This window comes from Engraulis encrasicolus, chromosome 7 (genome assembly GCF_034702125.1).
Source record: "Engraulis encrasicolus isolate BLACKSEA-1 chromosome 7, IST_EnEncr_1.0, whole genome shotgun sequence".
Lineage (NCBI taxonomy): Eukaryota > Metazoa > Chordata > Actinopteri > Clupeiformes > Engraulidae > Engraulis > Engraulis encrasicolus.
Window position 1 is genome coordinate 44646855 of NC_085863.1, and position 14718 is coordinate 44661572.

Consider the following 14718-nt stretch of genomic DNA (forward strand, 5'->3'; position numbering starts at 1 on the left):
AGCAGAGAGCAAAATATAATACCCTTAGCATTCCTCCAGATCCAGACTTTCTTGTCATTGAAAAAAATAACAATGTTTTTGCAGATGAGCACAGCTCATTTCAGTGATGTATGGAATTAGTTTCTGATAGCCTCGAAAGTATCTATCCTTGCAGGTCCCAACCTACATAGTGATGGACACATATTGGATACTAATGAAAAGGAAGAGCAGAGAGAGAGAGAGAGAGAGAGAGAGAGAGAGAGAGAGGTGAATATGAAAACCAAACTATTTCACACTCTTTTTGGTAAAAAAAAAAATGTCTCGAAGATCAGGTAGTAGTTTCCTCTGAGGTTTTTCAGAGGAAAGAAATAGTGAGGTAAAAATATGCTTACAGGGAAGAGATAGGGCCTGTTCAAATATAACATTTGTTTGATTAAAAAAGTAACACATGTAGTAACCCATGTCCTCAATCTGACCACAGGCTTTCGTGTATGCAGCTCACACTATATCGAGATTGCACGCCTTCAGCAGTCTGAAACTACACAAGTCTTCACTTTGGAAATAACATGCCTTTTAATAAACACCCATGTTACAATGACGTATGTGTACTTTTTTTTCCCCTTCCAGACACCCGTGAAACATGAAGCATTCAAGCATTTCAAAACAGGAACAAATACATTAAAAATGATCCTGGGGGCTAAATAAAATGACCCAGTGGGCCAGATTTGAACCCCAGCCAGTCCTGAGTGTGACATCCCTGTTCCAAAGTCTTTCACATACAATGTAGTCACCCTTATGTAATGAATCACAACATCTGCTAGCCTCTACATTAGCAATGCTTGATTGAAAAAAATAGGTTGGTATAGATAGCACTCTTCTCTATCCTGCACTGTGATTGAGGCACACACAGCAGGGCATGGACTACCATCCCACCAGGGGTGTCGTTCAGGGGGGTAAAGTGTGACTGAGTCACCACGCCCCCATGTATACAGGGGGCCCACACACACGCTTAGCAAATGTTAAGCCTCAAGAGATCTGTGGTCAGATCAGACAAAACAGTTTTTCACTGGATGGCAAGATGGTTCCATGAACATGAGGTGTGAAGGTGTGAGGTGTGAGGTGCGAAGACGCAAACACACACACACATTTAAGATTGATGAGTGACAGTGTTGGACCAGTGATAAACCAGTAACAATGAGTGACTGAGTATAAATAACAATAACATTTAGCATTTAACATATATGGGAAGAATAGGGATAGGGGAGAGAGGGGTTCAAAGAGTAAGTTGTTCATCTAGTAACCAAAGCAGTAGCAATGAAGGCCAGTTCAAAAAGGAAGAAAGTAAAACTGACCATGCTGACACCAGAGAAGATGGCACCCGAGAAGACACAGGAAGAAAAAGAAGATAAAATGGCTGAACAGGAAAGCAAAAAGAGTTCTAAAGAGTTCATGAAGCCCTGGGCTTGATTAAGAAACATCATCACTGTCACTCATCAATCTTAAATGCTCAGTTAGTATTTATTACTTCATTATTTGATGTTAGTCTATAAATGTCAGTCCTGTGCATGTCTGTCCTTGTACTATAGAGCGAGAAACTTCATTTCAATTTCCTTGTATGACCTGTGCATATGAAGAAACTGACAATATAAGCTGACTTGACTTGACTTAACTAGGCCTATGTCCAATACTATAGAAACAGGTTGGTTAAATTTCTCTCTGATTGTAATTTTTTTGTTAAAAGTTGTTTTTGTTATTTTTCTGTGCCAAAAATGTTAAGCCTCAAGAGATCTGTGGTCAGATCAGACGAAACAGCTTTTCACTGGATGGCAAGATGGTTCCATGAACATGTGTGAAGGTGGAAGGACGCAAACACACACACACACACACACACACACACACACACACACACACACACACAGTTTTTTTCCAACTGTTTACGCACATAAATGTTGTCTATGACACTATTTCTAAAACCACGCACTAAGGTTTCACACCTCCATCTCCAGTCAGCAGAACCTGTCCTAACTGTCTGCCTTGATACCTTTTGCAAACCAATATGCACAATATGCACAATTCTCTGCATGCAGCCACAAGTTTAAATCTCTTTGGAAATATGTGGTGCGAAACAAGTGTATTGAAATGTGTTGAATTTTGTGTGAGCAACTGTGTTGAATTTTGTGTGAGCAGTTCTCAAATGTGTGTGCAGAGTCATAGGGAAAACCCAGCAGTTATGAAAAGTGTGTGTAGCAATAATAATTAAAAAAAAACTGTAATGGTATACTTTGATGGGGGTGATTTTATTATTTCTTGCTCATATCTTTTTGTTCTACTGACAGCAATTTCAGGGCAACTTATTGTTGTCAATAGCTTGCAACTTCACGTATTTCACTTAAGCTTCTTGGACAGTTCTTGTCCCCCATGTCCCAAAACACCAGATATGCTGATGGTGAATTATGAATTAATTATAAACAAATATAGTAAATAATGAGCTTTATTTTCAAAGTACACAATTACATGCTGATGTCAGGCAATTACATTTGTAATGATGTGCCACCCATTCGTGGAAGTATTTCATGTAGGTATATTACAGAAATTATTTGGTTTTTTTTTGCTAATTTGTGTTTGAATGGATTCTCATAATACCACTAACAACAGGGTTGGGATGCACAGTAAGTATTGTGACTACAGTGCATCATATCTCCGCTAGTATTGTGTGGCCAGGTTGTGTTCTCAGATGGCGGCTTTGATCCCTGTTGAAAAAATGCCTCTGCTACTGGTTAAAGCTACAAAACAAACAAAAACCACAGTGTATCCTTTTTACCAGTTGGGCTACTGACAGTAGGCCTACTAAACTTGCCCCTTTGATATGTTGAAATTCTTGAATTAATGTCCTAATCCTAGGAAAATGTGAAATATGAGAGATGTAAATCTTGGACAGAAATCATAGAATTTTGTGCAGACTCAGAGGAAGTTTAAAAGCAGGCAAAGGGCAGTCCAAAAGTGTGAGCATGTTGCTTTATCATCTCAAGGCATGATGCCATGCTGACCATGTTAGATGCCATGTTGACCACTCCTTTGTATTGGAACGAATGGCCCGAGCCAGATAACCACCATGTTTAGCAAATAAGTCAGTGTTATTTTATATCTATGATACTGTAGCATAGTAAACTAGCGTCACCCGCTGGCGGCCATTTTTTTTCTGGTCTAGCCTTGATCCATAGCAGTGAACTGCCAAATTGCCCTGAATCTGGCAAACCAATCACAATGCAGAGATTTGTTTTGAATCAAAGCGGGTGGGGTTTTGAGGGAGTGGCGACGAAGCCCGAGACGCTGGGAAAGCACAACATGAAAGATGGCGCTGATTGGTCAGAGCATTGGCCTATAGGCACAGGTACGGTTTGAAAGACAACGGGTTGTTCTCATCAACAGTCTTCGGATTTATTACTCATCGGGCCAGACTTTAAACATCCTATCTCACATTTAGTCTGGTTTATCAGGCTAATGATCCTGAGGAAGTGTGGGGCTATGAAGCTGCGTCATGGGTATTTAAGCATTAGCATATGTGGGCTCACTGCCCTGCTTGGCGGCCAACGGAATGGTTGAATATGTAGGATCATCGCAAGTCAACATGGTTGATGTGACAACAGAGTGTGCTGCAGGATCATTGCAAGATAATTTGACAGCAGTATAGTCTGAGGTCTTTCTGGCAGTTGCTTGATTCAGATTAATGGTGTGGCTTGCTGAGGTGCCAGCAGGGTTGGATGCCACACTAATGGTGGCGTAGTTGAGGTCATCAGGCGGCTGGAGCGGCGGCTGTGCCAAGGTGTAGATGGAGTGGAGGCTGGAGGCAGCCATCTTTGATCGAAGAGAAGGCCCCACCTCCTCATACCCAGCATCAGGATGCGGCATCTACCACAGGGTAGTCATAGCAACATTACTGTTTTCTTTCAGATTTAGTTGTTCCATTTTGAAGGAGGATGATTTTTTCCCCAAATACACCACCACCAAAAACATCAATTGTGCATTGTGTTTGGATGAAATGTCCATAGTTTATACTCATTCAGCTAGCACACTTCAAATCAGAATTAATGAACACCAGTTTAGAGAAGTGTGTTTACAGTAATAAGTTCACTGACTTAGGCCTAATTCACACCAGAGCGGGGACGTGGGGCAGGATGGAAGCTATTTTTACCGGTGGTGGTGAAAAGACATGGAAACAGATCTGTCCTTCCACACCAATTGGTGGTAGTCGAGCAGTAACAGCGCGGGAGCCGGCTCTGCTCCGCGCTACGTTTGGAAAATAGAACTCGAACGGATTTTGGAAGACAGCGACCTTGAATTTATGTTACTCTACACAGCGTTTATTTTTATAATACGTAAGTCTTACCACATTCCTGGTAATGGACATCGCTGCTGCTACTGATGATGATGAAGGTGATGATGATGACGAAGAAGATGATGATGATGGAGATGGTGGGTGGTGGTGGTGGTGATTGTGGTGATAATGTTGATAGTAATACAAACAAAAATGTTTAGGATTTGGGTTTGAGTACTCGTTGATTTAAGAAAATAAAGTTATCCTTAACAGTAGAACAAATAAAAGTTGTTTACATAATGTAATGAAAAGTGTTTTAATATCTAGCATTGTTCCAAATGTATCTGCCCCCTACAGGATAACTCCAGTATTGTGTGTAGTAGCATAGTGAAGCAAATATTGTGCATTTGCTTTGCACATGGTTGTCCGCAAGCATAAGGTCTCACAGTAAGCATTTTCCAGGCTAAATTCTGGGTCCTATGTGTATAGTGATTGTCTGATTCTCATTCTGGTCTACTGTAACTAACTTACAATGTCGGTGGGTTCTCCGTCGCTTGTAGAGGAAGAGAATCCAAAAGAGGAGGCCAATAATGGTTACTGCTGCTGCCACACACACCCCTGTAAAGACAAGATCTAGACGGACAAAACAACATCAACTCAGTTGTTGCTTGGCTATGAGGACTATGATGTTGAGGATGGTGCAGAAGGTATTTAGTTACCTTTTGGTGATTCCTGACTTGGTGAAGCTGAGGTTCGCAGCAATGACAGGGTTTTGTTGGTCAGCTTTGGAGTTTCTGTAAATTGTGTTGCTAATTGTTGTAATGAAGAAATAAATTAACAGTTTTTTTCTGATCATCACAAAAGAATAACACCCCCCCCCCCACCACACACAGAAAAACAGATTTTCATCTTCATCGCAAAATGTCTTAATCCAGAATTTAGGTAGTAAACTAGACCTAGCCCAAATATATTTTTGCCTGTGAAATTGGTCTCGCCTCGATCATTGTAGAATATTGCCACAACAGGCACCAGCCGTAGCCCACCTATCATGGTTGTTTGATTGGCCAAGGCAGTGCAGAGGGAATCTGAACTGTATCAGCATAAAGTGTTCATAGTAACTGTCAAAAACCAATAGTAATGTATTACCAAAACGATGCAGTAATAGTGTAGAAATAACACCTTGCACTTGTCCGGTTGGCCCACCCCTATGACCGCCCCTGAGGAAACATACTCACCACTACTTCCCTTCACTGAGCACCAGCACTCTCTTTTTTCTTGAATGTTATCTTCTTCTGTTATCTTATTATCTATCAAAAGAGTTAAGGGAGGCAATATCATACATAGACTTATTCACACATCTTCCTTGTAAGCTTTTATGCCTCTTCTGTATGGTATACAGTCACATGGTAAAAAATAAGTTTATTGGCGCGAAAAGTGATTAGCATGGAATGCTTCTGCAAAAGTTGTGTCTAGGTTGACAATGGGAAAACTCTATCAGTGTGGCCAGATTGGGCGGGTGCCCGCCCAATTGGGCTACTTGGGATGAGTGTCTGCGGGTAAAAATCGGGGGAAATAATCATTTTTTTTCCCAGCCGTTTTGGGCCCATAGAAGTCAATGTAATTTATTGAATTTGGGCGGAATTTAGCGCATTTTGGCGGTTTTTGAGAAGCATTTGGGCGGGATTTTGTCAAACACATCTGGCAACACTGAACTCTATTGTTTCCGCTACATAGTCAGCGAAGTACAATGCCATGAGCACAAGGTTAGATAATGAAATGGACCCCCAGATTTTAATCTGGCCTGGCTCAGTTTCAAGCCCTATACTCCCACTCAGTTCCTGTTTGGTTTTCACTGTTGTGTCAAGTTAAGGCCCAAGAATAGGCCTATAAAAAAGACACTATATACGGTGGGAAATAATTGCATGAGTTACATGTTTGCTGAAAGGCAAGATATCAGGACTATATACAATTTAAAATAGTAAAATGTAAATCCACGATTTTGTTTTTTGGCCAAGGCATTTAAAATGAAACACTGTAAAAGTTCATGATAACCATCTCATTGGTGTACAAAGTCCTACCAGGACGCTTTATTTTACCATATTTTTGTAGTTTCTGGTCATGACCCGACTTCAATGGTATTTGGGTCCGTGTATCATCCGATCATTCAATCATTCCATTCAATCTGGCAAACGGAAAACGAAATAATGACTCCATATTTTGTTTTCCCGTTTTTCCATATGGCCAAAAAATAGGGAGTTATGTTGATTTTCATTTTCCCAACTCAAAACAGAACAAGTAATAAACGAGAAAACCAAAACGAAATAACAACTCTAATTTACGATTATTGGTCTCATTTCTCGCGGTGCTTTTCTATTGCTCGCCTAAGTAAGACACGATAGTGCACAAGTGGCTGCCAAACGCGTTGCTTTACGCATTTCCCCGAGGCCTATAATCAGCCTGCTGATGCGCCTACTCCACAGAACATCTTACTGTTCTACTGGTAGCCCCTTATGTCGGTGCCTGTGGGTGGTAAAGATAGCCTAACTCCTTTACGCACTGTGTCCGGTCCAGTATGTCCCCATAGGCTAACTACATTAATAATTGTGACTATTCAATGTGCTAAGGCTCCTTCCACTAGATCATTTTATTATTACAGGTGGAATGAAGTTTTGACCATTGGTGCGTGAATCGGAAGAAACTTCTCTTCAACTGCTTGGTACCGTCCTATTCCTGGGAACTGCCAGCGAGGTCTCCTCCACAGTTTAGGCGTATCTGGTTGCTATTTCTGCATGCCACATCAGCATTAGGCTACTACTTAAGCTACTGTAGGCGAACATTTGTGAAAGGTGCTAGACGTCTCCATCCGACCGACCTCTAGGCTACCTCTATCAACACCATGGAACACCTCCCTGGTTTTGAATGCGTTATGCATGGCCCCATTTAAACGTGGACCTGAAGTGTCTTTCCATTAAGATGATAGGCTACTATCCCTCGCTCTGACCACTACCCTACCCTACCAAGCGAGTCGGGTGAGTTACAGGTTACATGTGCTGTCTGTCAACCCAGACTGCGCGCAATTTGCCCCAAATGGCACCATGGTCAACTTGCATCTCGTCAACTTGTATCAGGGAGGTGTTCCGTGTTATGACAGACAGAGATAGCCTAGAGGTCGGTCGGATGGAGACGTCTAGCACCTTTCACAAATGTTCGCTAGTTGCTTAAATAGTATCCTAATGCTGATGTGGCATGCAGAAATAGCAACCAGATACGCCTAAACTGTGGAGGAGACCTCGGCAGTTCACAGGAATCAGTAGACGGTACCACGCAGTTGAAGAAAAGTTTCTTCCGATTCACGCACCAATGGTCAAAACTTCATTCCACCTGTAATAATAAAATAATCTAGTGGAAGGAGCCTTAGCCCATTGAATAGTCACAATTATTAATATAGTTAGCCTATTGGGTAGACATAGCCTAGGACCGGACACAGTACAGTGCGTAAAGGAGTTAGGCTATCTTTACCACACACAGGCACCGACATAAGGGGCTACCAGTAGGACAGAAAGATGTTCTGTGGAGTAGGAGCATCAGCAGGCTGATTATAGGCCTCGGGGAAATGCGTAAAGCAGCGCGTTTGGCAGCCACTTGTGCACTATCGTGTCTTACTTAGGCGAGCAATAGAAAACACCGCGGGAAATCGGACCAATAATCGTAAATTAGAGCTGTTATTGCGTTTTGGTTTTCTCGTTTATTACTTGTTCTGTTTTGAGTTGGGAAAAGGAAAATCAACACAAATCCCAATTTTTTGACCATATGGAAAAACGGGAAAACAAAATATGGAGCCGTTATTTCGTATTCCGTTTGCCAGATTGAATGGAATGATTGAATGATCGGATGATACACGGACCATATTTGGTTATCTGAAAATGAAATAGTGATGACAGACAATGACATTTCATGAATAAAAAAATAAAGCAAACTTATGCACACAGAGGAAAACTACGTATACTCACCCTTCACAAAACACCAGCATTTCTCACAGTGATAAGAATCAAACTTACAATCTGCATTCCTCGGTTGTATTTGGTCATCTGTCATGAAGACAGATACGATTGAGAAGGACGTGTCAAATGTAAAACACACATTAAATTTGTTTATAAATAGGCTAACATAATAGACATTACATTACGAATGTAATTTCACCTACTTGCATGCACATGGTCTTGCAAACAAATGAAATGATCTTTGCAGACTCGAGTAATGTTTGCATCGCAGTCAGGAATGACTATACAATGACAAAGATATACATTTATACATGCACTTATCCCCTGTAATTTAGGCCTTTTCAACTGAAATCACAATATACATACAGTATATTGCTACACAAATAATGTAGCAATTCCTAATATTATTTTGTCATACAAATAAATTCACAATTATGTTATTGATTATACATCAGGATCCAATGAGGCCAGAAAGATTTAAGATTTCAACACAGACAAATTCTGAAGGAGAAAAAAAAATTGTTAAGGATAGTTTGTTGCATTTACAAATGTTATTTTATTGTAGGCTACTTAAATATGTGTGTTCACCTTGCATCTTTTTATATATGGCTTTGTCATGAATCAGAGAGCATGCCGAGACCAAGGATTTTTTTCCATCCACTTGTTTCGCATTTTGATATTTATGGTGTGAAGTGATCATCTGTCCAAAAATCACTGAGGAAAAAAATAACATGGGCATTTCAACTTTAACAATATTCTTACAATATCCACAACATCATTTTAATGTTAAATATTTGCCCAAAAAAACATTTGGGCAAGATTCGGTGAAATACAAACAAAATGTAAACATTCCTATAAAAAAAAGACACTAGAAAGAGAGTCGCCTTGCACGGTGTTCGATCACTTTGAGTTATATAAATATAATATGAATAAATAGGACTTTATGCTACGATCAGCTAGTTAAAGGGACACTGTGCAGGAAATGGTCAAAAAAGGTATTGCAACTATGCTGGTCATTGAAACTGGGCTACCTACTGCCAAATTTGATCTTTACATGAAAGATTAATAAGTAATAAACAAATATTTTCTAGTATGATCCAAGTAGAGTCATTTTTGCAGCTAAAAATGGCTATTTTTGGAAATTCAAAATGGCGGACCATGGAGAAGATCCCCCTTTTCATGTATGAAAAATGCAATTTTTCCAGTTATAATGAATACTTAGAATTTGACGGTGGTGGCCAGTATTCATGAAAAAGGTAACATTAGTGAATGGGCAGCATGAATTCTGGAAATAAACAACAAAAAATCTCACACAGTGTCCCTTTAACTGTGACCTTAATGCTCTCATCATTTGTCAGCTTTAAATGTTGATGTTTTTGAGAATAAATTACAGGATGCATATACAGGCAAATTACAGTCTGTGAATATATTATCTTACCAGAGATCAAACAGTAATGAAAATACAGAATCCAAGTCGTCATCATAGTCTTCTCTGTCAAGATGGTTGAGTTCGTGGCCCAAGAGGAAAGATCTTACTGTGATGCCCCTTCGTTTCCTGTTGCATGCGTACGAGGTGAAACTAAGCTGCACACTAAGCTTCAGGTTAAACTACGCTACCCATCTGAACACACATGATGTGAACACCTACACAGTAAAAAAAAGAACTGTTGTTTTTACGGTAAACTGCTGGCAGCAGTGGTTGCCAAAGTCTACCCTTAAAGGAATAGGTCGGTATTTTGCATTTGGGACCTTAATTATGGTGTATCATACACTGAGCTACCCACCTGTGTCACTTTTGTTTGATTTGAAGCCTTCCGTGAGATTTTGGGTTTGGGCGATATCCACAAACCACCATACAACGGGAGTCAGCGGGGCACAGACTTTAAATCCGTCGTACACGCATAAACAGTATTTTCTTATTTTATTTAGGGTCATTGGGATGATACAATTACGTTTCCGCCTCATTTCAATATTTAAATCTCCCGGGTTCAGTGAACGAATTAAAAATCTGTATTGACTGAGGTGTGCCACGTCATCTTTCTGCGACGCTCATTCTGACAGCCAGGAGCCAGCCAGCTCTGCTACGGCAGTCGGCAACATGATAAAGTAACAAGAAGCAAACGTTGAAGCTCTCTGTTTTTAACAGTTCTTCGGCTAGAACTTTGCTATGGGTTGAATGTGCGCATATACTGGATGCTGAAACTAAACGACAAGCTTTATGAAACCGTGGCATTTTGCGTTGAGATGGAAAAGGAACGCGCCACACTCTCCTGGATACGAGGCTACGTGTGTGCGGCTTTTGCGCCAAAGGTCTCTCTACCAGCAAAACAAAATAGCAGGACAGAAGTGACAGCGTCAGAAACAAAACATTGCTGTTCCGATTGCTGATGGAGACAACAGAGGTAAGGACATATTATGTATCTTGAGTTTTTGAATGGCTAATCTTGGTGTCGCCTCAAACTAGCTCTCTTCTCGGTGCCTTCATATGGCTGTTCATGCTACCAGCTACAGATAGTCAAATGAATCAAAGCTACGTTTGGTCTCAAACAAAATTGTACATGGAAAATAGTAGTCCTTCAGTAGGCAAGACAATCACAACATATGATAAGCCTGTCAAAGCCCTGCACCAAATCATGGAGTAGGTCGACTGTGGTTTTCACTTTTACTGCTAGTAAAACTGACGGCACGTAATTCGACTGTCTAGCCAATAACTGGTAGGCCTACATTGCTTGATCTTCAGGTCATACTAGTTGTAGGTTTTACAGTGATACTGGTGTATTGACACACTTCTTTATTTATTATTTAGAAAGACAGGAGAAGGTCAAGACTCAAGAGCTGGACTTTCCATGACGTCCTCACTCGACCCCTGTGAATAGCAGCCCACCGTTGCCATCAGTATCTACTGTGCAGTCATTTCCTGACCCGGTTTCTCACTAGCCCTTCGCAGACGAACACTACCACCTGAAGACGGTCGTCTGGATAATACTTCGGTTTGGCACCGGCATGGTCTACCACAAAGGTAAACACATCAGGCCTACCACTCCACTGCATTTGTTTTAGAAGTCTAAACCACACACCAGGGTGTATTCCATAGGCGAGTTATCACGAACACATTTTATGTGTAAAAACTGAAATGTTGTTGCAACACATGGGATATGTGTGGCTCAGGGGAAAAAACAGTTATGAGCCACGTTTGTAGTATTTCCCATACAGTACACCATTCATACTAATTATAATATTAGTTACTAATACTAATATAATATTAATTATAATTACTTTCGTGTCGATATTTTTCAAAGGGTTTTTCCATCCAGTATTACTCTGGCAAAATGCCTATTGCTTTCCTGTCTAATATTATAAAAAAAAGTCCAGTGGCCTTCAACTAACACCTTTTGACTTATCACGGTGTATCTGGAGAGCAGACCATCTTCTTTATGAGTTTCACATTCTGTTACATTACTGCCATCACCTACTGTGCACTCATGTGATTGGCCTTTACCATTCCTGTTCAATGGCCATACATAATACATTACAATTGTCATTTCTATTTTCCAGATAGACGCCAGACCTTCTGAAAGGACCTAATGGACTGAGTGCTGGAAAGGAGACAACCCCTCTATAGAATAAACTGAGTGTAACAAACACTCCACCAAGAACAGACATGTATGTTTCAGTGTCATGACGGAGCAATCATTTCGGAAGGTCCTAAACCCTATTTATCTAAAATACTTTCTGATGTTTGATAGTGACATCTTGGTTATCCAATAAGACATTTCTTACATTATTACAAGATTCTTCACTTCTTCCTACATTGTTAATGACTGAATGATTACAATTATGATGTACACATTGTTATTGGTCACACCTGCTGACATTAAAGTCCCAGTAAAATCTTCTCTCTTTTCCTTTATGTAAAGAAGGTAAAGTAATGACACTTGAGGCAGTAATGACAAATGGATAAATGTGTAAAATTTATTTTCAATGGCCATCAAATTATATTGATGACCTAAGTTCAAGAGAGTCCTTGTGCACAAGCCCTCAGCAATGCAGGTGCTGATGTGAGGCAGGAGAAGGTGAACAATGAACAAAATTCAAAAGACATTTCACACTGCTTATTGTTCTTTTTCTTCCTTCATTTTTCTGAGCTAAAAACGCATTTTGCCCTGTGTGTCAAAATAAAGTAAGAAAAGGAATGGTAAGCAGTGTGCGGTGTCTTTTGAATTATGTAGATAATCTCTTCCTGTGAGTCCAAGATATTGTGCAGGTGGAAGTTGAGAAAGTGTCCCTATGATTGTTACAATGGAATGATGCATGAAATTAATTTACAAATGTTATCAAAAGACATGGAATATTACATTTTCATTTCATTGCATTTTTTAAAAAAAAAATGCATTGCACTTAGCTGACGCTTTCATTTACCAAAAGTGGTATTGGTTACAGTCCCTAGAGCAATGTGGGGTTAGGTGCCTTGCTCAAGGGCACTTCAGCCATGGATGGAGATGTAGGGAGAGGTCAGGAGGGATTCGAACCAGCTACATTTGGTCCAATAAGGGGTCCCCACAATGCACCTAAGATGTGTAATGTCAAATTATGTGTAGTATTACCAACTAGATGTATAACTTCATTGTAATTACTCAATATAACACAAGATGATAAGTCAATGTAGAGACTCTGACTCCATCCAGCATATGGTATGGTGGGAGATGGATGAGGGTCATGATGCACCTTGGATGACCCTTCTGTACTGTAACCTGGCCGCAGACGTTCAGCTCCCAGGGCGCTGGGCGCTGTGTACAGCATTTCCTACAAGACAGATGATCACAATACAGCAAGTAAGAGGTAGGGGCACTTCAGTCAATGACGGGTTTTGTTTTGTTTTGTTTTTTTTTTTTGGGGGGGGGGGGGGCTGGTACAACCACAGCTTATGTTCATAAATAATTGATTAGTATACTGCAATGAAAATGCTTCTTGGATAATCCACTGACATGAAACAACAGAACAAATAATAATCTATACAATCGTGGCACTAGCTGTGAAACTACTACTAACGTCACTGACTGACCCCAATATCGACAAAGCTGTCTGGGCATAGTAAATCAAACAGAATTTACAAATTCCTCGGCGACTTACTCAATTGAAAGCTGTGTGTTCCTGTGAGTTTTGGCTATAATCTCCGAAGAATGTTGATACCAGCTCGATTCGTCATGGCGAGAATATCCTCCAGAGTTACTTGGCACCTTCCTAAATAAATAAAGAAGTGTGTCACTACATCAGATCAGTATCACACTGTAAAACCTCCAAGTGATATGACATGAGAATCAATGTAGCCTACCATTTCTCAGTAGGCTAGGCAGCTGAATGTTTTTACTAGTAGTAAAAGTAAAAGTCAACTGTACTTATAAGTATACCCCATGATTTGGTGCAGGGCTTATCATATGATTGTGTTGCCTACTGAAGGAATACTATTCGTATTTTCCGTGTACAATTTTGTTTGAGACCAAACGTAGCTTTGATTCATTTGACTATCTGTAGCTGGTAGCATGAACAGCCATACGAAGGCACCGAGAAGAGAGCTAGTTTGAGGCGACACCAAGATTAGCCATTCAAAAACTCTAGATACATAATGTGTCCTTACCTCTGTTGTCTCCATCAGCAATCGGAACAGCATTGTTTTCTTTCTGACGCTGTCACTTCTGCCCTACTATTTTGTTTTGTTGGTAGAAAGACCTTTGGCGCAAAAGCCGCACACACGTAGCCTCGTATCCAGGAGAGTGTGGCGCGTTCCTTTTCCATCTCAACGCAAAATGCCACGGTTTCATAAAGCTTGTCGTTTAGTTTCAGCATCCAGTATATGCGCACATTCAATCCATAGCAAAGTTCTAGCCGAAGAACTGTTAAAAACCGAGGGCTTCAACGTTTGCTTCTTGTTACTTTATCATGTTGCCGACTGCCGGAGCAGAGCTGGCTGGCTGTCAGAATGAGCGTCGCAGAAAGATGACGTGGCACACCTCAGTCAATACAGATTTTTAATTCGTTCACTGAACCCGGGAGATTTAAATATTGAAATGAGGCGGAAACGTAATTGTATGACCCTAAACACAATAAGAAAATACTGTTTATGCGTGTACGACGGATTTAAAGTCTGTGCCCCGCTGACTCCCGTTGTATGGTGGTTTGTGGATATCGCCCAAACCCAAAATCTCACGGAAGGCTTCAAATCAAACAAAAGTGACACAGGTGGGTAGCTCAGTGTATGATACACCATAATTAAGGTCCCAAATGCAAAATACCGACCTATTCCTTTAAATAAATAACGGTTTATTTCCTTTTTACATTTTACGGTAAAATTATGGCAGCAGTGGTTGCCAAAGTCTACCCTTAAATAAATAACGGTTTATTTCCTTTTTACATTTTACGGTAAAA

At 40.4% G+C, this 14718-nt stretch overlaps 1 long non-coding RNA gene across 1 annotated transcript; it reads right to left on the minus strand.

Moving 5' to 3' along the window:
* Nucleotides 1–12998: 12998 nt before the first annotated feature.
* On the minus strand, nucleotides 12999–14160 carry LOC134452230 (uncharacterized). Its single transcript, XR_010035403.1, has 3 exons — nucleotides 13931–14160; nucleotides 13426–13536; nucleotides 12999–13098 (listed from the first exon to the last, which is right to left on the minus strand). It is a non-coding gene; the product is annotated as an uncharacterized LOC134452230 (long non-coding RNA).
* Between the last annotated feature and the right edge of the window lie 558 nt (nucleotides 14161–14718).